General features: G+C 36.2%; 1 pseudogene; it reads left to right on the forward strand.

Moving 5' to 3' along the window:
• LOC117925560 lies at positions 1-26,000 on the forward strand (annotated as a pseudogene).

The following is a 26,000-nucleotide window of genomic DNA, read 5'->3' on the forward strand; positions in this document are numbered from 1 at the left end:
AGGTGGCTGCAATATAGGTGTAGGGAGACCCAAACCCTAATAATAATGGCGGATTGAATTCTATAAATAGCAACAAATCTGTGGTCATGCCCTCTCTTCTCCTCTCCTTTTACTTTCTTTCCAATTCTGTGTAATTATTATGTATATGATATTTTAGAACAGATGATACTGTAACCAATCCCTCCGAGTCCACTCGCCTACTCCATCACCTCCACTAGGGTAAGTCTTCTCTGAATCCCCAATTTATTGCTCTCTATCTTTCCCCTTTTGTCTTTCTGGATTTGGTAAAGTCAGAAATGGATTTTTCATGATTGAATCAGTGAGGGAAAGATTGCTTTTGCTTTTGTTTTTTATTTTTAAATACTATTGTTTCTGCAATTTTTTCTGATGTTAGAACCCAAACCTTAATGCTACCCCTAACCCTAGATTTAGTATCTTTACTTTGATTGTGTTTTAATTTTTTTTGTTTTCTTTATTGTTTCTGAATGCTACCTGAATGAAACCCTAAGATTTTCTCTTTTTTCTATAAACGGGAAAAGGGTTATAAAAGGGGAAAGGCTATTATGGCCACAGCTACCTTTTGTTTGTTTTTGTTTTTTGTTTTTTGTTTTTTGTGCTTCCAAGGCCGTTTGAAGCTGCTGCGGAAGTAAGCTAACCGGAAAAGCCAGCTCTGCCAATATCCCACTTTCCACTGGGAAATTTGAGGAATGGTGGAAAAGAAATTGTATCTTTATTTATTTTGGATTATAAGGCACTGACTGCTTTAATTCATGTGTTTGTCTTTCTCTTGAAAATGGAAATGGTAGCAGGAACTCGAGTTGTTAAGAAGAGTTTTTTTGGGTCGTTGGGAGCAGTTTTCCTTTATTGGAGGCTCCATCTAACTTAACGGATATTTTATCACATCATTTTGGTTAGCTTCTCCAAGAGAAAAAGAAAAATGTATCTCGTCATGTTAAAAATTTTAATTTTCATTTTTATTTTAGTGAACCATAAATATTTAAATTTAATACTGATGATCGTTTCTCTGGGTCAATTGCACTTAGATCCTTTTGGGAAATGGTTGATTTAGAAGATTAGGTGGAAACAATTTATAAATTGATTGTTTTTGATAAATGAACATGCCTTTGTTGCATAATTGGGTGGAAGAGAGATGGGTTTAGGTTTTAAGATGAAATGGACCAGTCACATATGCTTTAGGTTGATTGGCATAGCAGTCAAAGAGGGGATATCCATGCTATTAAAATCTGTGTGTGTTTGTATGTTTCCTTTTCCCAGGTTTAATTGGGACTTTATCCACCCAACTCTGTTTGTGAAATCAGTTTGGAGAAGGTAATGATATGAAAAGCTCACTGGTGGCCCTTGGATTTTGGCTTTGCTTTGACACATAAACAAACAAAGGAAAGCTGAATCCATGGATTCATATCTTTTACTTGTATATGCGTGAGCTTTTTGAATCATCACACTGTGAAAAGGTTTATGAGGCTTTTGCAACTTTAGAATTGCCTACCTATCAATCTCAGAGCAGTAAGTGTGATTGAAGTTTGCCTGATAATTATTGAAAGGGAAGCGGCAAACTGATTAATTGCAACTATGAGGTGGTGATGGAAGTTGGTGAAAGCTTCTGATGTCAATGCCTGCAACTGCTTCTTTCTGGGTGGTTTTTAATTGAGAAAGTAACCTCTTTAGCAGATGTGTGTTTATATCCTAGTGTCAGGCAGCCCTTTGATGATGTACGTCAAATCTATATCTAGATGAAGGTAATTTTCCAAGAAATGGTTACTCTTTTTCTTGCAAATTTCTGTGGTGAAATAGTCTGACACAATTACTGCAAAACTGCAAGTGAATTAAACCTCTCTCTCTCTCTCTCTCTCTCTGTGAAAGGCTAGTGATGCTTGAGCAGGACTGCTGAGATTTTGTGATTCGGTGGGGCCAAGGTTGTTTCGTGTTGAGTGGTGGCTTTGTGGGTGATGAGGTGGCAGGACCATTTTGATGGCATGTGGTGTCGTTTTTGTCTTGGAAAAAATGGGAACTGAGAAGAATCCACATGGAGGTGTCTGACAGATTGAGTACCACTTATTTGTTGGATGGTGAGGGATACTAAAAATCTAAGAAAACCAATGGCCTGAAAGTGACATCTGTAAAGGGACACCTTTTGTTCTTGTTCAGTTTCTGTTCCCTTTATCTGCATCATTTGGCTTTAGAAGTATCCATGGATGTCTACTAGGCTTAGCTGCTCAAGGAACAAGGGACTTAATCTGTCTGCGGCAACACCAAAAAGACTTCCTACCTACTGTTTTTGTTGCTGCTAAACAGGAGGAGCTCAGACAAACTCTACAATTCCAAGCTTTAAGTTTGAAGGTAACCACTGCATTAGTTTAGCTTTAGATTTCTGATCCTGATGGATAACAGACATGCTTATTAAATGCTTACATAATCTTTTTGTGGTTGTCCTTTTGGAATGTTTTGTCACTTTTGTTATTATCTTTGTTTTAGAGCATGTCTGATCAGTGTTGTGATTTGTGACTGCTTCCAGAATTTTTTGCTCAATCTCATTCATATGATTAGATTAATTTCTTAAGCCTTTAGATAGTTATGGGTTTTGAACTTATGTTAGCTTATGCATGCAGTAACTGGTGTTCAATAAAGACACTTTGTGCATTCTATGGGGAAGATGCTGTTTGAATTCTTTTCATGAGGTTTCTTTCTGTGATGGAGTGGAATTTAAGAACTCCCTCAGAATGGGACTGGGAGACCCTAACAGCGTTTAATACTAAGGCTTTCGAATTTCCTGGGCGGGTACAACTGTCAAACCATGATATTGAAGTAGATGGAGGGGTGGATAATGGATCTGTATACTCATCTGGAGGTGGTGGCTTCTCTGGTTCTGATTTGGGTCATGGCTCTTCTTCCAGGAGCTCCATCTCTGTTTCAGGTGATTCTTCGTTGAAAGAGGGAATAAAGAAATTTAGGAATGTTGAAGATTTTCATAAAGATTTTAGTGAGAACAAAGAGTTGATAAGAGTGGGCAGTAGTGGAAATTGTCCAACTGTAGGGACTTCTGATGGCTCTGGTGAAGCAATGATTGGTTTAAAACTGGGGAAGCGGACTTACTTTGAAGATGTTTGTGCTGCTAGCACCGCTAAAACCACAACTTCTTCTGTCAATCCTGCATCATCTGTTTCTGCAACAAAGCGATTTAGAACATCTTATCAGAGTTCGCAAACCCCTCGTTGCCAAGTTGAAGGATGCAACCTTGACCTCAAGTCAGCTAAGGATTACCATCGCAGGCATAGAATCTGTGAAAACCATTCCAAAAGCCCCAAGGTCATTGTAGCTGGTTTGGAGCGCCGGTTTTGTCAACAGTGCAGCAGGCAAGTTTCATGTGTGGATCTTGATTTTACTGGGAAATAACCTTAAGTTGAGAAAGATATTTTGTGGTTTGTCTTGTTGATTGTCTTATTAATTCATCTTAGTGTTATTATTTCCTGTACAAAAATTTTTGGTTAAGTCATTCTAACCTCAAGTAATTGTTTTAAGGATGTTGATGTGAGAATTACTTGGTTTACAATGTCAAAGGTTCCATGAGTTGACAGAGTTTGATGACAAGAAGCGAAGTTGTCGTAGGCGCCTCAATGACCACAATGCACGGCGCCGCAGGCCACATCCAGAGACAATCCAATTCAGCTCTGGAAGGCTGCCTTCATCACTATATGGTGCTAATTTCAACTTTTAACTCTTAAGCTACCTTATAATATAAGCCCTACTGGCTTTGTTCCTTGTAATGATATCCATGTTTCTCTATATTTCATTTTTCTACTTGTTAGGCACTCCATTATGGTTTTACTATCATGTTTTGTTTGCTATCTATTAGTGAACTTTAATTTCTTAAATTAACTAAAATGTTAATTTTGGAAAAATGTGCTTTCAGGTAGACTTACATCATTCTTATTAGACTACCTAATAATGTACTGATTTTTTTTTTCCATATTTTAGTAACTTCTGTTCTATCATAAGACTGTTTCATACTATCCCTTTTGAAGCCATACATGATGCTTAATCTCATTGATTTAACCTTTACACAGATGGCAGACAGCAGATTAATCTTGCATGCAACAGGTTACCAATCCCTGTTGCAACTCCTATGTGGCAAAATCCATGCAGCTTTAAGGACACCCAGACTGGAGGTTCTTTGATTAGGCCTGTAAAAGCAGTAGGCATTGATAAGCAGCTGCATTTGCCCACTGATGAGATGCCGGATGCTATTTCTATGCTACATGTTAACACAGAGAGGATGTTGTCTTTTGATGGCAGTACACCTCGGGTCCTTAACCAAGGTACACTCCTCTTCTCTTACATAAAAGAATGTTGGACTTATAGTGGAAATGTTAAAAAGAAGGTTTTACATTGTGACATGGTTGTACTGTTTACATTATGACTTAATTACTGTAATTAGAATCTGGGCAATCATTTACCTTAGGCGTCTAAGAATGATGAGCTATATTTATACCTATATAAAAAAGGATGGTAAGCTATTCATTCTTTAACTTCAGATGAGCTCACATGACATAACAAATTATAATTCAATTTTCTTTTTCCTTATTGAATGATTACATTAACCTCCTTTTCTTTAGGGTTTGTGACTATTTTTACCTCTGATGCCACCCCACCACCACTGGCAACATCACTATCATGACCAAAAAAATTTCTCCTGCTATTTTTGACCCAGGGAAACCCCACCTTCCCCACTGCTAACCAGCAACTGTTTCCACTAGGTATACATGTGATTGACTGTATATAATTACAGCCACCATACCACCGCCAGCCCACAAGTTTCTATATATTCTATCACTTTTGTACCTAGGTTGCTATTCCAAGATTTGCGTGTAATGTTGGCTAATATCATAGTCTATCTCTTTTCTTAAGTGCAAAATCCCTGGCACTATCCAAGTGCAGCAAGTCTATCTTATTGATGCAGTGGCGAAGAAGGGAATAAAAAACACTCTTGGAATAAAATTCAAAAGAGATATTATAAGAAAACTTATTGTAATGAATTAATAATAAAAAACGTTCACAAAACAAGCTATAATGAAACTTTTAAAGATTTGGTCCTAATCCTAAATGGAGTAATAAACAATAGTCCTAGTCACAAATGATTTATCCCTTAAAGGTAAAAAAATAGATGCCTAAATAAAATAGGAAACATAAAATTTAAGTCTAGATGAATTTTTGTTTGGCTATCAACGAAAAAAAAATTGAAGCCTAAATAGAATAAGAAATCTTTGATAAAACAAATAGAATAAGAACTCTAAAAATATCAAAATTATCTAAAAAGAAACCAACCCAAATTAGATGTGGATTGATAGTGCTAAAAAAATTATGTCTTCATGACCTTGGTAAACCTGTCAAACAAAGATGCTTCGCTTTTTCTTTCTTTCTTTTGTGTGTGTGTGTGTGTGTGAAGTGTTTTTCTTTCTTCAAAATTGACTTTGAAAAGGCTTATGATCACGTAAGGTGGGATTTCAAGAGAAACCATAATTTGACAGACATAGTTGATTCAATTTCATCCAACTCCAACCTCAACTACATACCTTGGTTCCTTGTTAACAAATTCAACAACTTGATCTTCTTTAGACAAGTAGTTCGAAGAGGATTTAGAGAAACTAAGTTAGGAGACACTTGAGAATTTTGTCGGGGATTGCCAACCTAACAAAACACTGATAGAATCTTCAACATAAATTCCAAAAACTAATTTTGTCGATAAAAATAATAATAAAACTCCCCTAAATCTTAACTAACATAATTTATTTATATACCTAATAATTGTAAAGAGAAGGAAAAAAGTTGTAATAAAAAGAAGTAATTGGTGCTTCATTTCCATTTGAAACCAAGAAATTTTTTGAAAGGTAGGATGCCAACATTATTCAATGGGAAATTTTAACTTTCCAACTACTCTTTTAAACAATATTCTTGCTACTATTATCATCAAGAATAATGTTGCATATCTTACCACAACAAAAAGTTGTGTTCATAAAACATTATGTTGTCTCCAATAATTTTCTTCTTCAATATTTGGTGTGGTTATCACTCAATACATCACCGAGGACTTCCCTTTCATAGTAAAGATATCAATATCTTAATAATCATATCATTTATCACATATTGGCTCTAGTATCTTCAAACTTTATTAGATTATCCTTAGTTGTGGACATGCATATGAAGTGTGCCCTTTTTCTCCATGAGTGAAATGACGAACCTATTATATGTTGCCTGGTTTTGAAGAGTTTGTAATAGATTGGACCTATTTATTTTCTTCCCCTTTCCACCCTTTCAACACTAATACTACTACATCAACCTGACTATTATGGTAGAGCCTTACTCTTTTTAGTAGTTTGGGTGCGTTGAACACAACTAACAACACCGGCACCGTAGAGCTACACCTTTTTTTTTCAGCTATTAAGGCATATTATCATCTTCTAGGTTGAACAAATGAACAATCCTTATCTCATCTTTAATCAATCAATTCAATCCCACAAGGTGCCAAGATGTCATTTGTTCATTATTCTCATTCTTATAAATCCAAATACGAGGATTGTCAAATTTGGATTCGGTGGTGAATTCCACCATGGATATACCTCTTTGTGATGAAAAACAAACATGGGAGCACCCTTTGAAGACTTATAAAAGAAAATGGACAAACATTCAACAAGGATAGTTTAATAATTTTATCATTCCATGGTTTTGGTAGTAAGTGTTTTTTTTTAAAGTTTATAACTTGATTAGGAAAAGAAGTCATATTCTTGGTAGGAACTAAGTCTTAGTCTTATTTGGAGAAAGTGTTCCATGAATTTATTAGTCTATATACAACTATGTAATCTTTCAATTTTATTAGTAGAATCTGCTCAGAATTTAGTAGCTAACTTTTTTAAGGTGTAATTACCTTCTCTTAAGTGAAATTGATTAGGAACCTAAGTGTTGTTGTCTTGGAGTCTTGGTGAGATTGCATTTCTCCTAGATGAGATTGCTTAGTAAAAGTATGATTGCCTAGAAGCCAAGATGCGAGTCCTATGAATTCTTGTTGCTTTTCTTTTCTTTTCTTTTGTTTCCTTTACTTCCTCACTATATTATACAACAAAGAAAAACTACTATGGAGTCGGAACTTTTTATGGGTCTTGTATCCTTTATTCAATGAGTGGAACTTCTCATGCAACTCTATTGCATTATCTGTTGGTAGGAATTTCTTTTGCATCTTTACTTTCATGTGCACCTCTGTGCTAATTATCAACTTTTCTTCACAAATGCATTGTTCTTCAATTCTCTTCCTCCATTGAAGTGCACACCCTACAACTTAAGTTGTACAAACATCAACTTTCTTTCTTTGGCCATTTTTCACTCAAAATAGTTCCCCATATTGGCTTCCTAATTTAATTAATTGTCAACTTGCATCTTTCCAAATAAATAAATAAATAAAAATAAATTGGGAGCTTCAACTCAGATTCCTCCGTTGTTCAAAATAATTACATTAATCAATTTCATTTTAACTTGCATTGCTCCAAATTCTCTCGTTTGTCTAGCATCATCATAAGGTTTTTCTTCTCTCTCCTTCCTTCAAATCAACTACATTTTTTTGTGGATAAAAAGGCAATTATATTAAAAGGATTTGAAAAAGGCGCACAAAGTACACACAAAATATACAAATAGTGCTAATAGGCAAGCAAATGAAAAAGAGCAACAAACCACCACCTAAACAAAATTGAAGTCCTAAAGATTTAGGAACCTAACATGCTCCCAACCAATACTCTTGGCTTCTTTGTTCCCATCCCTTGAAACTCCCACTCCTTGGCTTTTCTCCCTTAGGGCCGACATTAGATGCAACTCTGATTCCTAAAAGCAAACTAGATCTTCCCCTCCCTTGTTCAAATCAACCACATGAACCACTCTCTCTTCTAACCCACATTGCTCCAACTTGTCTCTTTGTTTAGCATCATCAAAAGGTTTTCTTCCCCTTTGAGTGTTTCATCCTCATGATTCACTAATTTTGCATAGCTTGTGATAAATCGTCAAACATTCACCTCATCTCAACCATCCTTGTTTGCTAGTCTTGATTTGTTGTTCCACTATGATGACTTCAATTATTGTATAGTTTTAAGGTTTTAACTCTCATACCAATTTGGTGCAATGACAAAAAAGGGATGGAAAAGAGAACTATTTTTGGAACAAAGTTCAATGAGATTCATAATAGAACTTATTATATTGAATTAGCAATAAAAATAATTCATAAACCTATCTATAATTGAGTATTTATAGATTAGTCTTAAACTAATAGGAAAACATTCCTAGTTATAGTTGACTTATCATTTAAAAGTAAACATAAAATAAAAGTGTAAGTTAAATAGGAAACATCAAATCAATGCCTAAATAGATTAGGTGTTGATGCACAATTTGGCAAACTCCGCGTGGACATATAATCCCCTACCACATGTTCCAATGTGAATGTTGGATTGCTAGTATTATGTTGCCATATGTATTAGATGATTCTCCTCCCACTTGATTACAAATGTCTTGCGAGGAAGGGGGATAATTTTTGGGGATTTAGTCAGGGTGAGTCAATGCAGCTCCGGATTATTTAGTGGAATGTTAAGAGGGATTAATGAGGGGAATAAGTGTAGTGTGATTAAATCTTTGATTCACTTGTACTCAACCAATCTAGTATGTTTTCAAGAAACAAAGGTTCAACAAATAACAACCAAAATGGTGAGGAGTCTATGTGTGGGCAGATGTTTGGATTGGGGAGTAGTGGATACTAGAGGTCAAGCAGGGGGAATTGTGGTGTTTTGGGATAAGTAGGTGTTTGAGCTTCTTGAGATGGAGGTAGGAGCCTTTTTAGTGTTGTGCCATTTTAGAAATTGTGAGGGTAGTTTTGTGTGGATGTTTCGGGTGTCTATGGACCTGTTTTGCTGAGGAGAGGGAAGATTTTTGGGTTGAGTTAGGTGCTATTAGGGGTCCTTGGAGGGATCCCCTTGGTGTATTGGGGATGATTTTAATGTGGTGAGATTTCCAACAGAAAGGAGGGGCTATTTGAGAATGTCAGTTTCGATGAGATGTTTTTTAGAGCTGATCGATGAGTTGGGCATTAAAGACCTTACCCTTTATGGTGGCGAGTATACATGGTGTGGTGGTTTAAACAATAGTTTAGCTTCTAGGCTGGATCGTTTTCTAGTCTCTGATGATTGGGAAGACCGGTTCGGTGGATTGGTTCAAAAAATCCTGCCAAATCCATCCTTTGATCATGCACCAATATTGATGGATGGGGGAGGGATTAGAAATGGAAAGAATCCATTTAGATTTGAAAATATGTGGTTAAAGGAAGAAGGGTTCAAAGATCTCATAAGGTGTTGGTGGGAGGGATATAGTGTCTAGGGGTCTCACAGTCATGTTTTGGTGGTTAAGCTCAAACGTTTGAAGCAGGATCTCAAAGTGTGAAACATGGAGGTTTTTAGGAATGTGTCCACCAAAAAACTTAAGGTTTTGGAGTAGTTAGGTTAGTGGGATGCAAAGGAAAGAGAAAAAGCCCTCACAATGGAGGAGTTTGAGGAGAAAGGAGAGCGGTGGATGAGTTTAAAAAATGGGTAGGGTTGGAGGAAATTTTTTGGAGGTAGAAATCAAGAGAGCTATGACTAAAAGAAGGGAATAAAAATACTAGATTTTTCCACAAAATGGCAAATGCTTATAGGAGTAATTTTTTGGAGAAGATAAGGGTTAATGGTGTTTGTCTAGAGGGGGAGAATAGTATTAAAGAGGGGGTGGCAGGAGCTTTTCAATTGTTGCTCTCTGAGACAGGGGAGTGGAGGCCGAGCATAGAGGGGCTAGCATTTAATTCTTTGTTGCCCATAGATTCAGCATCCTTGGAGGTTCCTTTTTCTGAAGAGGAGATTTTTTTGCCTTGTCTAGCTTGAGTGGAGATAAAGCCCCAGGTTCGGATGGTTTTACTTTGGCATTTTGGCAAGACTGTTAGGATGTTGTAAAAGATGAGGTCTTGGGTTTTTTTTGGTGATTTCTATGAGTCTAGTTGCTTTGAGAGAAATTTAAATGCTACTTTTGTAGTTTTGGTGCCTAAGAAAGGGGGTTTGAAGAGTTAAAGGATTTTAGGCTTATTAGCTTGGTTGGGGGTTTGTACAAGTTGTTAGCCGGGGTGGGCCGCGGGCGGAATCTTAGATGTAGTTTTGATAGCTAATGAGACCATAGATTCTAGACTTAAAGCTAACTTGAGAGGCTTGCTATGCAAATCGGATATAGAAAAGGTGTATGATCACGTAAACTGGAACTGTGTTATAACGGTGATGGATAAAATGGGTTTCGGCTCTAAGTGGTTGGGTTGGATTAGATGGTGTATTTCTACTGTCCATTTCTCTGTTTTGGTCAACGATTCTCCTTTTGGTTTCTTCAACAGCTCTAGAGGGTTGAGACAAGGAGATCCTTTGTCTCCTTATTTATTCATTTTGGTGATGGAGATCCTTTCCTGTTTGATTTCAAGGGCAAAGGAGGATAGTTTTATTGAGGGTTTTTGGGTTAAAGAGAGGAATGATGCGGGCGTCGAGGTATCCCATTTGTTCTTTGTAGATGATACTCTCATTTTTTGTAATGCAAGCAAGGAAAACTTGGAGTACTTGAGTTGGGTTTTCATGTGGTTCGAGGCATGCTCGGGTCTTAAGATTAATTTGGAGAAAAGCGAATTGATTCCTATTGGGGAGGTCCAAATTTGGAGGAGTTCGCTGAGGTCTTAGGTTGTAAGTTGGGTTCTCTTCCATCCACTTACTTAGGCCTACACTTGGGTGCTCCTTACAAGTCTGGTAGGGTATGGGAAGAAGGTGTGGAGGAACAGTTTCAAAAAAGGCTTGCTTTGTGGAAGAGACGATATCTGTCAAAAGGTGGAAGGAAGACGGTGATTAAGAGTACTTTATCTAGTTTGCCCATTTACTTTATGTCTCTTTTTGTTATCCTCAAAAGAGTGGTGACCATATTGGAAAAAATTCAAAGAGATTTCCTATGGGGAGGAGGGGAGTTGGAGAAAAAGCCTCATTTGGTTAATTGATCGATTGTGTGTTTGGAGAAGCAAAATGGGGGTTTGGGTTTTAGAAGCCTTTCTCTCTTTAATAAGGCACTTTTGGGTAAATGGTTTTGGGGATTTGTGAAGGAAAGGAACCCTCTTTGGAAATGGGTAATTGTTGGTATGTACGGATTTAGGAGGAGGAGTGATGCACAGAGGAGGTGAGAGGAAGGTATGGTGTAGGAGTATGGAAGACAATTAGAAATGATTGGGAGGCCTTCAAAGATAAAACAAGGCTTCAAGTTGGTTCGGGTAATCAGGTAAAATTCTAAAAGGATAGATGGTGTGGTGATTTGTCATTGAGGGATGAATTTCCAAGTCTTTATGCTATAGCTTCCTTTAAGGATGCTTGGTTGGTAGATGTTTGGGATGGGGGTAGTTGGGGATCGAGGTTTATTAGATATTTCAATGATTGGGAGTTAGAGGAGGTAGATGCCTTATTCGGGAGGTTGCATAACTACTTCATCGTTTCGGGTTCTTTTGATGCCATGGTTTGGTTGGAGACTAAGGATGGTGTTTTTTCAATTTGGTCCTTTTACTCCTTTCTAGCAAGTAGGAGAGTGGAGCATTTCTTGCACAATACAGTGTGGAAATCTTGGGCCCCTATTAGAGCTAGCTTTTTTGCTTAGGAGGTAACTTGGGTTAAGATTTTCACACAGGATCAACTCAGAAGGAGGGAATGGAGGATGCCAAATAGGTGCTACATGTGCAAGGTTGAAGAGGAAACGGGAGATCATTTACTGTTGCATTGTTCGAAAGCAAGTACATTGTGGCATCTGGTTTGTGCTCTTTTTCATATTCAGTGGGTGATGCATTCTTTTGTGAGGGGGGTGCTTTTAAGTTGGAATCGTGTCCTGGTTGGCAAAAAAAGGAAAAAGGTTTGGAAAGTTGCTCTTCTATGCATTTTTTGGTCCATTTGGAGGGAACGAAACATGAGAGCTTTTGAGGATAGGGAATGCTTAGATTAATTTTTTAAAAGTTCTTTTTTGTATTTATATTGGGATTGGGTTACAGTGTACATGGGGGATAACATTACTTTAATAGATTTTTTGGATTGGTTGGGTTCCTCGTAAGGTGCAGTTGTGTTGTCACCCCTATCGGTTTTTTTGCATATGCATAGGTTGTGTATACCTTTTCATTAATATAATACCCGTTTTGCTTTTAAAAAAAAAAAATGTATTGCATCATTGCATGTGTGCATTGATATGCCTTGTGTTAGGATAGAAGACATACACGAGTGTTGACCCCCACCTTAGTGGATGTTAGAGCGCACTATCACCTTTTAATTGGGTTGATACTTGCTAAGTGAGATATCACTCTTTTGCCTACATAAGGAGTGGAGAGTTTACCTCTTTAAGCTTATGCAGATGGTATACAAGGTCGGTTAACTTAAGACTTTCATAAAGTAGTGTCAATCTTATTCCTCATTTAATGTCGATGTCGGTTTGCTCCTTTGTGAGGTGATGTCAACCTCACCCTTCATATGGGTAGTGTCGACACACACCCCTCTCATTTCATGAAGGGTTAGGAGCACCTTCTTCAAGTTTGTATTATTACCCTATGATCTCTCCATTTGGTCTCCACACTTCTTTGGAGACGTCCCACTTAGGGTGTGGCACCTTGATGCTAGTTCCGTGCTCAAGTTGGGATTGGGTGTCTTGCATGAACCTGGCATACATGCTAAGGGTCTTGGTTTGATGGATAGAGTTGAATGCTCCTTGAGGCGGCATAGATTGTGCTTGCATTGAAATTGTTTCGATCGGATTGAAAAGAGGGGGCCATGTCACCATTGAGGGACCTACCACTATTCAATGTCATTTGGCACCTTGAGCCATACAAATATTCATGGAAGAGTTGGTTGATATGAGTATGTTGAGACCTTTTATATATTAGGTGTAACCAAACAAAGGTTCAATTGTGGGCATCTATATAAAGGATTCAAATGTTCATTTTTAAATAACACAAGAAGGCGAGAATTAAGGCTACTCTTTGTTTAGGATCTCTAAAAGCCCATCTCCAAGGGTCTCTCTAAAGTGTGCTCTAAAGTGTTCCATCCCCATTAGGGACCACTGCCACTCGGTGCCCCCGAAACCAACCCCCCTTACCCGTAGCTCACCTTTTAACTTACTACTAAGAACCCACCATTAACAATAGGAAACCTAAAAATATGGAAATAATCCAAAAAGAAACCAGTCAAAATTGGATGTGGATTCCTAGTGCTAAAAATATTTTAATCTTCAGTGCACTAAGGTTGCATGGCCTTTGTAAACCTCTTGAATACTCTTGCATCACCTAGGCTCCTTCAATTACCTAATTGAAGGGCACCATTCATGTGCACCTCTGTAATGAACTAGCAAGAATGTGCGTAAAGGGGCAAATAAAGGCAATGAAAGCAATTTGATATTTCAAGAGAATTCTTTTATTGGAGGTTGCAAAATATTCTTACTACAATTAGGCAGGGTAAGTGAGGTGTCTTGCAATGGCTCTCAAGGGCTTTAAGGACTCATCTTGTTTACCTTGTCTAGAAGAGATTGTAAGCTTTTGATGAAGAAACAAGAAGTGTTACTTCATTGCAAGTAAGTATGCTGACTATAGGAAAACTATATTGGCTTTAAAGGATTTATGTCATTTTACCTCCTTTTTGTGCTAGTTGACTGCTCAATAGATCTAAATTAGACCAATATACTAATTTGTATGCCTCATAGAAGAAGATATCTTCATCTCTTGGGTTTAATGATATTCTATCCGTTGTAATGACATGAAAATGACTTCAACATAAAAGTGAATTATATGTTGTAAGTTGCTTTCTTAGATATGTTAGGGAAAGGAAAAGTAAGAGATGCATAACTAGCTTAATAGGAAAGGTTTTATGCATTAGAACAATCTTGTTGTAACATTTTGCTCCCATTTTAGTAGTTCATACTCCCTTTGACTACTTAGCTTAGCTTCTCGTTAGTTATTCTATGATCAATTTCATGCCTTTTGATGCATCATTTCAAGCCTAACTATCTTCATTTCTATGCTTGCTCATCATCTTACTCAATGCTCCTTGCATATGGGACTAGAACTTGCAACTCCATGCTTTGAAAAGGGTGAGATAGTCTTAGCACTAGCTGTAGAAGCCAAAACCCTAGTACACCAAAGAAAGGCTAAACTCGTAGTTGAAGAATCATTTAAACGCCAAACATCCATATTTCCTTTCAACTCACTTAATGCTCCTTGTATTGGAGGCTAGAGCTTGCAACTTCTTTCTATGGAGAAGCATGAGATAGCCTTGACATGCCAAAACCCCTAGTACACCCAAAGAAAAGCTAAACTTATGCTTGAATAACCATTCAAACATCAAACAACTACCCTATAGCGCTTTATAGCTTTTAATTTTTTTGTCCTTCTCAAAAACAAAATAATTAATTGCATTGAATTTTGTAAATATAAAGGAGGATGAAAAATCCTCCTGAGATTTATGTTAAGGTAATGGAAAAGGAAAAGAAAAAGTATGCCTATATTGCTCTCAAGGAAGCTTCCTTTCTTGAACCTAACTAAACCTTAATTTACCCATTTTACAAGCATCTAGCCTTAGTTTTCTCACATCAATATTTAATTGTTATTGCTTGGTACTTCCCCTATAGTTCTTTTTTTCCCCCCTTTTATAAAGAAGGATGTAAATGCTTCCAAAGTATGGATAAGTTGATCTAAAAGAAGAAAAGAATATTGCACTAAAAAAAAAAAGAAAAAAAGAAACAAACAAACAAATAATTTGGATAGTTGAAGGTGGAAAAAGCAATGTATGCCCTTGAGGCTTGACTCAAGTGGTAAACGAATGGGTGGGTGGTTTGTGGGAGGTTCTGGATTTAAGTCCCAATAAGGACAAAAAATGAAAAAAAGGGGAAAAAAAAAAAAAACCTAAAAAGGGGCAATGTATCCATGGAACCTGTCCTATAAACTCATAAAGGTAAAATGTCTCGAACAAAAGAATGTAGATGTTTTGTTCTTTGCTTTGATGAACGATTAATAGTTTGATTAGCTAGCTGAATGCAGAATCCAAGGAAAAGAACATCTTAACTCTTTGGAAATATCTATTATTTTGTGAATCCAACCGTTGAACTTTTGTGAAAGTTCCTTCTTGTTAGACACACAAGAAATAACAACAGAATTTCTCTTCACACTTTAATTGGAATGGCACAAGTCTTTCACTTGTATTGGACCCTTCAACAAAGCCAATATATCTACATTAGTAGCCAAACCTTCTGCAACGGGTTAGAGTAAGTTCTCAACACTCTACCACAATGTTCTTTAAGTAAGCCTCTTATGTTTAATTGTCATAGGTTACTAGAAGACACCCACTAATATTTAACTTTATCGAACCCATTGAAGGAGGTAACAAGTTATTAAAAGTTTTTAAAGATTTATTGAGAAGAAAACTTCTTTATTTTTCTTATCTTCATCAGGGACATGAAACATAATAAATAGGAGAGAATGTCTACAAGATTGCCATCAAATCTCCTTGATACATGGAAAAAATGAGATTTGGAATATTTATTCCTTATCTCTTCATTAACTAGTCAATCTCGACAAAATAGGGATTTTTATTCTGAAATCCTTCTCTCTCTCTCTAGTTGGGGAATAGATATCAATTATTCCCAGCTTGGATATCAAGTCTTTGAATTTGACACGTGGAAGAGCCTTTGTGAAGATATCAACAACTTGGGGGCTTGTTGGAGTGTGAGTCAACTCGAGTATCCCTTCTTTGACCTTTTCTTTGATGAAGTGACGATCAAGTTTCATGTATTTTGCAATACTAATTGCTGATTTATTATCACAGAAAATATGCATTAACCCTTTAGTTTCAATTCGTAATTCTCCAAGCAACCTTTTTAACCACATTCCTTCACAAATGCCTTTAGTTAGGTCTCTGAACTCTACCTCAACACTGCTTCTTGCTACTGTTGACTATTTTGATCTTAGGTCGTTAATAGATCTTGCCCAATCTGCATTGGAATAAACTTCAATCCTCTTATTAGATCCTTTTTGGAAAAATAAACCTTTTCTTGGTGTCATCTTTAAATACTGAAGAATTTTGTATACAACTTTAAAATGCTCTTCATTCAGATTATTCATGTATTGACTTACAACACTCATCGAAAAACCCATGTCAGGTTGTGTATGTGATGGGTAAATGAGTTTACCCACAAGGCGTTGATATCTCTTTGTCAATAGGCGGACTATCTGTCATTAGTCCAACTTTATAGGTTGATTCTATGGGTGTGTTTGAAGGCTTAGATCCCTAGCATCCCTGTTTCCTTCAATAAGTCTAGTATGTACTTTTGTTGAGAGACAACAATAACCCTTTTTGAGCAAGCTACTTCCATACCTAGGAAATATTTGAGAGTTCCTAGGTCCTTAATTTCAAACTCTTTGGCCATCACTTCCTTCAATCCTCTCACTTAATCTGTATAATTCCTTGTCACACTAATATCATTGACATAGACAATGAGAATGACTACTTTTCTATCATTTGAATGTTTGATGAACAAGGTATGATCAACCTGTCCTTGTGTGTACCCATGATTCTTTACAACCCTTGTGAACTTGTCAAACCATATAGAGATTGTTTAAGTCCATATAGAGACTTTTGAAGCTTGCAGACTTTTCCAATATTGGCATTATTTTCAAATTCTTGAGGGATTTCCATGTAGGCTTCTTTTTCTAGGTGTCCATTGAAAAAGACATTTTCGACATCTAATTGTTGAAGAGGCCAATCTAGATTGACTGTAAGTGACAACAGTATTCTTACGGTATTAAGTTTGGCTATAGGAGCAAATGTCTCTTGATAGTTTATACCATATGTTTGAGTAAATCTCTAAGCAACAAGTCTAACTTTATATCGTTCTATGCTTCCATTTGATTTGTACTTAATAGTGAAAATCCATTTACAACGAACTGGATGCTTTCCTTTGGGCAAATTTGACAGTTCCCAAGTTTCGTTCTTCTTTTGAGCCTTGATTTCATTACCAATTGCTCGTCTTCACTTAGGTTTTTGTAGGGCCTCATGGATACTCTTTTTTTTTTAAAAAAAAAAAAAAAAAAAAAATCAGAAATGAAAAATTGTATTAAAATATAAAAACATGGGGATGAGAAGTCGTCCCCAAGATGTACAAACCTGATTCATGGACTCTCTTTGGGATCTCTACATTTGACAGATTAGTAACAAAAGCATAATACTATGGGGATAATCTATCATAAGATACGAAGTTAGAGATTGGGTGCTGAGTACACGACCTCACACCTCTCCTAAGAGCAATGGGTATATCGAGATCATCAGGAACATCACAAACTTGAGTATCATGAATTTTACTTGGACTTTCTGGATTCAAATCGGATTCTTGGTTCGGCTTAGGTTGAGTGTGGTACTTTAATTCCTCTTGAGGTAATTTCCTCCTTGAGTAAACATGTAACTTAGTTTCTTTTGCATGTTGTGTATGAGTCGGTGTGGATGGAGTAGGTAAAAGGCTTGAAAGACTCAAGTGGTTTGAATGGCTCAAGTAGAGGTTGATTGATAGGAATACTTGTTCAAACCTAGGAGATAATTCTTCTTGAACCTAAAAATTACATTCTTGTATATTTTCCTCCCCTTTGATGGGATTTTTGGTGTAGAAGGGTTGTTTTTCGAAGAAAGTGACATACAAGGTAACATAAAATTTCCTGGTAACAGTTGAATAGCACTTATACCCTTTTTATGTAGGAGAGTAGCCAAGGAATAGACATTTGGTGGCCTTTGGATCAAGCGTACTGCAATGATGATCATATATGTGAACAAGGGTTGTACATACAAAAATTTTGGGTGGGAAGGTGGACATAAAGCTTGTATCGGGATAGCTTTGAAGAAGTTTTTGGAGTGGTGTTTGGAGTTGAAGAGTTTGAGTGGGCATTCTGTTGATAAGGTATGCAGATGTGAGAATGGCTTCACCCAAAATTTCTTAGGCACATTCATGGTAAACATTATTGATCTCGCAACATCAAGAAGGTGTCTATTTTTCCGCTTGGCCACACCATTTTGTTGAGGGGTATCAATACAAGGACTTTGATGAATTATTCCTTGGTTCACAAAGTATTCTCCTAGATTTGAATTAAAATATTTTCAGGCATTATCAGATTTGAAAATGTTTAACTTTTGCCTAAAACTGATTTTGGATTATATTATAAAATCTTTTAAAAATGAGACCAACTTCAGAATTTTCTTTTATTAGGTAAACCCATCAGACCCAAGTATGATCATCAATGAAAGATACGAACCATCTGGATCTTGTGACATTATTGATTCTAAAGGGACCCTAGATATCACTATGGATTATTGCAAAAGGATGAGAGACTTTATAACCTTGAAGTGGAAAACTGGTTCTTGCATGTTTTGACAGTTGACAAATTTCACATTGCAAAGATTTAGCTTTGGAATTTTTAAATAACTTTGGAAACAAGTTTTTCAGGTATAAAAAAATTGGATGTCCTAATCTATAGTGCCACAACATGATATGGTACTATTATTATTTGAAGAATTAAAGGGAATAGAAAAAGACGCACTACATGCAGTTTGAGTTTGCTTCTTAGGACTATTAGGAACCTCAAGAAGATAGTCCCGCACATTCCTTAGCATTGCCAATTGTCCTCCCCGATTCCAAGTCCTAAAATACACAATGTGTTGAATAAAAGTTAGTGGCACAATTTAAGTCTCTGGAAAGCTTGCTAATTGATAGTAGATTGCGAGTAAGATTTGGAACCAACAAGACTGATTTTAGAATTAAGTCTTTAGTGAGACATATTGATCCTATTCCCGCCACCTTGGACATAAAACCATCAGCAATACAAACTCTGAAGTTCTCAGAATACAAGCTGTAATTATGAAATAAATCAGCATTACCAGTCATATGGTCGGAAGCCTCGGAGTTTTTTATCCATTGATTATTCTTCTCCTTTTGAGAACTCAAAAATTACCTTTTTGAGCAACCGGAGCTGCTGTCATTGAGTTTGTTTGGGAAGCGGCAATCTGAGAGATTAATTTCTGAATAATCTCTACTTGTCCTTTGCTGAAAAGTGTGGACTTCTTGGCTGTCTGCTGTTTCTTTGTCTCTCCTGTCGTGGCTATCATACCTCAACCATCTCTAATTGAGTGTCGTGATTTCCAGTCTGCTGGTTTTCCATAAATCTGCCAGCAGTGGTCCTTTGTATGCCCTGGTTTGCGACAATGGTTGCACGAAGGTCTGCTATTCCTCCTTTGCTGATTGTTGTTGGTTGTTGTTTGACTGGAATTCTGAACATTTTCTGGACCAGAAATGACCTCCAAAGAAGACGACTCGTATTTCAGTGGCCATGCTATTTTATCATGAGGACTGATGCAGGCCTCTGTTTTTGAACACAAAAAAAAAGGGCAGAAACAGAATTCTGCGATGCTGGAAAAAATACCAGAGAAGGCTGAAGAATTTTGAAACCCAGGGAGCCTAATTCGGCTATGATACCATAAAGGTTTATTGAGAAGAAAACTTCTTTATTTTTCTTATCTTCATTAGGGACATGAAATAGAATAAATAGGAGAGAATGGCTACAAGACTGCCATCAAATCTTCTTGATACAGGGAATAAAATGCCATCCCTATAAATTAGGGATATACATGGAAAAAATGAGATTTGGAATATTTATTCTTTATCTTTTTATTAACTAGTTAACTAATCCCTATAAAATAGGGATTTTTATTTTGAAATCCTACAGTTTTCCCACTTGATCTTTTGGAGTAGGAAACATTGTTCCAATTTAACAGTACAAAACTCAATGGAATACCTATAAAGGCATTTGTAACAGTGATTCAAAGAGCATAAAAGAAGTAAGCAAGGTCCCAACCAATCTCCAATTATCTTCATTTGTCCTAGTAAATTGTAGCATTCTTGTATCAATCTTACTTTGAATATCTTTCCAAAACCATGAAAAGCTACCAGTGGTATATCAAGGATCTAGTTGCCTACTGCATGCCCAACATAAGAAAGAGGAATTTCCAAAGATCATAAGAAAGGGCTGGGGAGGGTTTGTTGAAGGTTCCAGGTTCAAGTCCTAATGGGGACAAAAATTTGCCTCTCAGAAAAAAAAGAAGCAAGTCAAGAATGGGGGCAAAAATGATCTATCGCATCTTTGCATCTTTCATAGAACACATAAGCCAGGATTAAAGCATGCTACTAGCATTTACTTTCTTGTGAGTCGCAAACCTTAGTGATTTAACTCTAGAGCAGCCATTGGAATTTGGATCTTCAGGTCTGCTTAGCTGGTAAGAAACAGTTAGGTGATCCTTTTTGAAAAGAAAAGGGAAGAAGGATTTTGAAGAGAAAGATCTTGATCCATTTCAGGCCTAACATCTCTTGTTTGGAGCAAAAGGAGGAACTACCTTTTTTAGGGAGAGGAGCAATGCCAAAGCAATAATCTCATTCTCATTGAGATTTCAATGAGAAGCAAAGTGCGAAGATAGTGAATAACAGGGAAAGGAGAATAACAATGAATTGGGGAGTTACACCTTCTCAAAGATAAGAGGAAGAATAACAAAGGGGAAGATTACCCCACCAATGGTCTTCTCAGAATATGCATTTTAGATCCATTGCAAACAATGAACTATCATGAGGAAGATTTTTAACACTTGTGAAATAGTTTTCATGTGTTTTGGTGAGGTCCTGACGCTTGAATGGGCATCCCATCTATTATTTGCACACTTTATTGCTCTTGATAACATAGTGCCAAAGAGAATATTCCTTGGGGATCACCCACAACTGCTAGCCTATACTAATATGACGAAGACTTGAAACCCCTAGGAAATAAGTGTCCATGGGCCTGGTGAGTAGTCTTGATCCTATAGTCGGCATTCCATCTATTATATGCAAACCGTATTGCTCTTGATAGCAGAGTGTCAAAGAGAAGTCTTCCTTAGGGATCTCCCTTAACTACAGGCATATGTAATGGTATTTTTTTTTTTTTGATAGGAATATATAATGGTATTATTATAAGCTAAACAACCTCTCCAACCTTACTCCCTTGATGCTGTCCCTCCCCCAATTTAGAGGCTTAAATAACTAACACAGGTTCTAGTATGACAGTGATTTTCCACTTCATTGTGTCTAGCTTCAATGAAGTTAGTAATTGTTTGGTTGGAGTATTGCATATACAATTTAAGGTATAATGAAGGTGAAGCTTTAGACAAAGGGGATGTATGTTCCATCCTACATGGGAGGTTCACATTGTTGTAGACTTTGCCAGCCTGAACTTGTAATTGTTCAGAACAGTGTTTCTGTGCTTGCAGAAGTTTATCATCCACCTCCTAAAAGTTCATCTATTTTGGTGAAATCTTGACAAGCACTTAGGTACTCGTTGATAAAAATGAAAATTAACTGCTGGAAAATTTTGGTGTTGAATAAGTACTGAAATATATAATAAAAATGATTATTGAAAGTTTGAAATGGTTTGTTTTTCAAGTTTGCTCTTATACCCCTATTATGATATTATATTAATGGAACATATTTTGATTAATATTATATTAATAGAACAATTCAAGAACTATAAATCTTAATAATTCATTTAGAATTTGATTCTTCATAAGGTAGAAAGACTTTTATTCATAATGAAATTTATTCTAGTAGAAAGACTTATTTCATTGATGATGTTTTGTGTGAAGAATAGAGTATTAACAGAGATTGATTTAACTAACGGTAAAAATAAAATGAAAAAATTTTACAATGAGGGGGGAAATGAAATTAAAAAGTTGTAAAATTGTAAAATTCACCTATTATGTTTTGCGTTAAGTGATAAGTGAGGTATTCAGGACTGAATGAATAAAGTTGTTTTTAAATGATTTTTAATCTTAAGTGAGTGATTTATGTTATCAAGCACATTTAATCAGCCGGACCTACTTATTTTAAAAGTTTCTGCTCTTATTGTGATTCTCATACATACGTTATTTTCCACTTATTGTAATTATCAAACTCTTCTAGAATGACAGGCTTTTTGGCTTTCTCATGCAACTCTCTTACTTGTGACACAAAATTTGCTGCTGGTCTATGACAAATTTTGAAACAAATTTTTATTGGTAGTGAAGCTTTCCTCTGGGACTTCCAACAAACAATTTCTGACATGTGGCAACAAAGCCCAATATAAAATTACATCTTCAACTCCTCAAAGCCCACATGACAAACTAAAAATCCCTTGTAACAGTTAACATAAAAACAAAGTATAAACTTGCTAGTCTTTATTGAACAAATGAAAGAACAGTACCTTGTGCTCATCATGATACATGACTGGCAAGAGAGCTTGAGTACATGGGAACAAGTTAGCAGTGAGTCTGGGAAACCATTGGGTGATTTGGTTTATCAGGGGTCACTAAACTACCTATTGATTTAGCAAATAATCAAATTACTGCTCTGAATCTCTGTATATTTTAAACAATTTACAAAGCCAAAAATATTTATGATGTTTGTAATCATAATGCTGTTACTTCCTTGATTCAATCTCTCTGGTATGAATTGATTGCAGTTTGTTTTGGTAGTTTTGGATTTCAGTGTCAAACTGGCTTGTTGTGGACATATTTTAACCTAACTTCTTTAGATACTGTTATATTGTTTGATTTTCATCATGTTATAATTCTTTAAAATATTTGGTCCTTTTGTTATTTTCAGACTTGTTTACAGGAGAAACCTTAAAACTGATCTCTTCCCCACTCTTTTTTTCTTCATTTTTGTTATTTAGAATCGTGTATTGGTGTTCAATTGGGTAATATATTTGCAACATGTGCCATTTTACGGATCATGTAGTATCAGGCAACCAGGCTAGAGCCTGGGAAACTGATGTCTATTGTACTAGTTCCATTAGCTTTTAGATGAGTCTCAGTAATCTGGTGAAAACCTGGAAATGGAAAGACCTATTCTTCGTCAAAAGTCTTGTTTCTTCAACTTTTTTTGGGTACATTTGTCTCTACCCCATATAGAAAGGGAACACCTCAATTTCTCCCTCTTCTGTTCTTGATGGTTCTCTCACCCTTTTACATTACTTTAGAATACCTAAAATAGCCTTTATGATCTTAAAAAGAAGACAGCCAACGTAAGCTCCCATAGAAAATCTATTATTTTATTACACATCCCACTGAAACTCCTAAAAAGTCTTTAACTTTCCAAACTTTTTTGTACAACTCCCTAAATTCTCTAGAACTCCTGCATCTATGTGCTACAGCTTCTAGCTCTTAAAAGAAAAACAATATTATTGCAAGTGCAGTAATTTCATTATTGCAAGTGCAGTGAAATACCTAGTGATACGTTTTTGTGGTTGTAATTGAGTGATACTTTTCTTGGATTATGTATCCTATGTGGAAGAACTCTACTGAAGATAACTTTTTATGTACTGACTCTCTTCCTTCTTTTATGGGTTTCAGGTTTAGAGGCATCTGCAATTGCTTCTAATTCAAATGTAGCACCAGATTTCCGGCGTGCTCTCTCTCTTCTGTCAACTAATTCTTGGGGTTTGAATGATCCTGGACCTACTTCTTTGGACCAGCTCATGCATGTAAACCAAACCAGCATGGCCCAGCCCACGATGCATGCTGAACCACACAATTGGGCTCTTGCTTCATCAGAAAATATGCATGTTGAACAAACACCTTCAGAGACTCGGGGACATTCATTGGATTTGCATAATAATGGAAGCAGCATGTTTCAAGAGTTTCAATTATTTAAAGCACCTTATGAGTCTGGCTGTTTTTATCCCAATCAAATTAACTGAGAACCAAGTCTGCTTCCAGTGTCAAAAAGAACTGCAAATGAAGGTCAGTGGCCCCCTTTTATGTACTTACAAGGTTTTTAAGTGTACCGTTTGAGGATCCTTTTCTTCTTTACCTGATGGTAGAATATCAATTGGTCCTACTCCTGAGTTCCTGAAGCACTCATGTTTTATATAGAGAGAGATTTTAAATTACTCAAGGTTTAGCTGAAGCTTAAATGATGTGCACTGGCATCAATAGGAACCATCCAGTTAATTTCACTTACATAAAGACAAGTTTTTCTGATATGGTAATCTTAATCATCTCGGATCACTATGTGGGAGATGAGAAGAATTCTTGCTCCTTAGAAATTCGTAATAAAGATGGTAAATCAAATGCTTGCATGAAACAATATCTATGGGATTCGATCTCAATATTAAAATGTAAAATAATTACAAGTTTATAACAGAAGCAGGAAATTGATAGAAATCTAATATACCTTATATGTAGATAATATTTGATTTTGGTTTTGGATTTTTTGCTGACACTTTAAAGAAGTTATGGATAGTTGCATATATTGCTTTTTGAGAACTATAATATTTTTGAGAGAACATATTATTATATTGATAGTATTTCAGGAAATTATGAAGGGTAGTTTCTACAATTCCAGGGGAAAATTTTGGGATCATGAGAATGATGAAAATTTTTAGTGTAACCTTCCAAGAAATCTTCAAAGAAGATAACTATAAACCAAAAAGGACACCAAATAGGTAAGTCTTGTTAAGAGAGCAAATTACATGTGGAAATGAACCTAGACACTTACTGTAAGGAAAAGGAAATAATGGAGTTGCTATTTCATCAACCCAAATTGGGTTTGACCATTTTATAGTCCAAAGAAAATTTGAAAACATAGTAGTGTGTTGTATTTATTATATATACTAACCTGATAAAACTATGGCTAATAGCATTGGAATCCATTCAATTGATAGGTGACAATCTCAGTCAATTAATTACTTGATCATTTTTTCCAAAGACTAAGAGCAAGAAAATCAAAGGTCATTGATCCTTACCACAAATTATTATTTTCTTTTTGGATTGGTATTCCTTACTGCAAATTTTGCATGCATGCTGCTCCTGTAACATGCACCTTTTGAACACCTTATACAAAATGGAAATAAAAGTTCATATTTAATAAGCATCATGTATCCATTAGACATATAGACATGATCAACTGCTGCCGTGCATGATTACCTGACGGCCTTGCACAATGAATCAATCCATAGTGGGCTTCAGTTAGAAGTGCACATCATGTAAGCCACCATAAACTTAGGCTAGGTGGCCTTTAACACACACCAAGGCTGTTGGTCAAACCGTCAAAGAGCAAATTTTTTTGGCTAGGTGGCCTTTAACACACTAAGGCTGTTGGTCAAAGAACACCTTTTTTCATTGAACAGCCTAGGAGTTGACCAATCCAACCAAATGCGAAGGGAGGTTATGCAAAAGTTTGGTACACAAACTAATCTGTCACCTTCTTTTCCTGCAAAATATTTCTTCACCTTCTAGTTTATTGAAAAAAAAAAAAGAAAAAAAAAAAAAAAGAAAACCAGAATGTTGAACATCAACAGCAATGGTGAAACAACTTCTAGCCATGATTATAGTGTCAATGGATACTGATTCAATAATGATTTAGGTGATTGGTGTTGATGACGAGAATGAAGAAACCTTCACTTCTCTGATATGTGTCAGTTGTATACTCTAACCTGATCTAGCCTTAATAAGATCCCATCATATCATAGCTATTTACCCAGTATATTTCATAATCTTGTGCAACCGCTCACTATAATCTTTGCTTGCAGTGTAGTCCGTGTGATGCATTCGAGAAAGCAATAATGGGGATTAGGATGCCTTTTGTCCATTGATCCAAAATATCTTCTCAAATGTATAATGTGTGTTAGAAACAAGACAATGCACCTGTCTTATGGTTGAATCCGTTTGTTTCATGGAAAGTGAGTTCTTCTCATGGCTTCTTGCCATCATCTGTCTCTTCACCTGACCACCTCTACATTTTAAGATCAGTTTGGTTTATCATCAGAGTGAATTTAAATGCATGGAATTGTTTATTTTTAA

Source organism: Vitis riparia, chromosome 11 (genome assembly GCF_004353265.1).
Source record: "Vitis riparia cultivar Riparia Gloire de Montpellier isolate 1030 chromosome 11, EGFV_Vit.rip_1.0, whole genome shotgun sequence".
In the NCBI taxonomy this organism is placed as follows: Eukaryota; Viridiplantae; Streptophyta; class Magnoliopsida; order Vitales; family Vitaceae; genus Vitis; species Vitis riparia.